The following is a 2,118-nucleotide window of genomic DNA, read 5'->3' as shown; positions in this document are numbered from 1 at the left end:
CCCCCCCCCCCCCTTGCTACATCACTGTTTGGGGGGCTGAGTTGCGGGGCTGGTGTGCGTTGGTGCTTTATGTAGTGGCGGAGGAGCGTGCAGTGGGGGTGCTGAGTGCTGCAGTGGTGGGGAATGGCCGTGGCACTGGGTCAGTGGAGCTACAAGGCGCTGGGTGCTGCTGCTGTTGCTGGCTGCTGTGAAATTAGTTTTGGGAGGCTAAGCCCTGTTAGCCTTGGCCTTCTGCTGCCTATGCTACCATATATCTTACCCAGATGGGCTGCACTTACCTGTTGTGGTAGGAGAGTGGAGAGTCTGACTCAAAGCTGGAGGGAAGCTGTTCACAGCTAAAGGTACTGGGACCCACCCTGGAGGGGGAGCGAATGGTGGGAAGGACTGCCATGGTAGGAAAATGCAAGGGTTTCTGGAAACAAAAGCAATCAAAAGGCTTGCAAAAGCTACAGGCATGAGAATGGGGGGAGAGTCAGATTCCACTGCAATGAGCACCAGCTCAGAAGACCCTTAGAGACAGGCACACTCTATTTCCAACAGGCTCCACAGGACTGATCATAGCTTTGCTTAACTTCAGAAGTACTCTAACAAGGAAAAGATGGGAACAAGTGGAACCAATGTTGAAACCACAGACATAGTCTGACTACAGGAATGTGGGATACAGGGGGAGAGGGACTATAAATGTTTTGAGAAGAGATGGAAATGGGGACCATCCTGGTGGTCAGGGACAAATGAAAACAGTGTCTGGAACAGCACTACTATTCAAGATTCCAGAGGTGAAAGCAAAGCAGGTGGAAGATATATATCAGCAGTGGCAGACTGCATTGAATGATACTATCAGTCAGAGGACCAGAATTAGAAGTTTTCAACCTATATGTACCACCAGAGTGCATATGGAGGAAGGCTCTGCTTAGAAAGCCCACAGTTTACGCGGCTGGAGAGAGACCATAGATAATGGGTGGGGTGTGGGGGGTGTGTGGGGGGGCATCTAAGTGGGAATTTAAAATCCATACAGGGGTAAGATAAGAGTGCCTCCTGTCACCACTACATTTTGTGTGCGGCATGGAACTGTTAGCATAAAGAATAAGAAATGACAAGGTCATAAATGGAGTAAATATACCAGGAGAGGGAGAGGTAAAATGCCTATTGTATATGATGATGTAATGTAGTCATCAGAGAGAGACTTTTGATGGAAAGGGTGCTAAAGCATACATCAGAGTGTGGAGAGGCACCAGGGGATAAACTAAATAGTTTGAAAAACACCATAATGGAGTAGGGAACTGGAGGGACTTGTACAAGTTGGACCTTCAAAGAAGAGAGGGAGAAATCAGAGTGCTAGGGACAGAGATAACTGTAGCAGGGTGCGGGGCCTGGGGCAAATCAGCCTGTGCAGGGCCTGGACGCTGTGGCTGGGAGGGCGGCGAGCAGCCCAACTTGAAGCCAGTCTGGCTCCACAGGGCCCCCCAAAACACAAGGCCTGGGGCAGTTGCTTCGATTCGCCCCCTATAGGGATGGCCCTGGCTTGGGATCCCAATGGGCGGCAAAGGGAAAGATAATAAGAGAGCATGGGAAAAGGAGATGGCAACGATACAGCAAATACTTTGGTTGTGGTCCAGAAGGACACTGTCCTTTGCTGGAAAAGTGGCAGCGTTTAAGCCTGTGCCACTGCCAGTTATTCTATGGATGGGAATTGTATTCCTACCAACATGGCAGCAGATAGCAAAAGTACAGAGGGAAATATGTCTGTTCTTCTGGAATGGCAAAAGAGAAAGTTTGGCTAGAGCTGAACTGTACAAAGCAAGAGAGATGTGGGGCTGGAGTCTGATGGACTTGGGATTGTTTGTCTATGCAAAATACGTAAGCATGGTATGCAAAGCAGTAATGGAGGAAGAGGGGAAAGCAGTGTGTGTCACCCAATTTCATGTAGCTGCAATTTTGAGGAAATGGGGAGTATATCAAATCTCTTTGTGGAGTCCATGGGCATGGCAACCTCAGATTTATTATATCAGGATGGAAGGCTTCATGCAGAGGTATAAAATAGAGAAAGTAGGGCTGGAGGTCTTGAAGGTTCATAAGAAATTGATGAAAGTAGTAAGGGACAGGGATAGGATGGCTCTG

This window comes from Gavialis gangeticus, unplaced genomic scaffold (genome assembly GCF_001723915.1).
Source record: "Gavialis gangeticus isolate Ggan-Ray unplaced genomic scaffold, GavGan_comp1, whole genome shotgun sequence".
Classification (NCBI taxonomy): domain Eukaryota; kingdom Metazoa; phylum Chordata; order Crocodylia; family Gavialidae; genus Gavialis; species Gavialis gangeticus.
Note: the sequence above shows the minus strand (reverse complement) of the source record.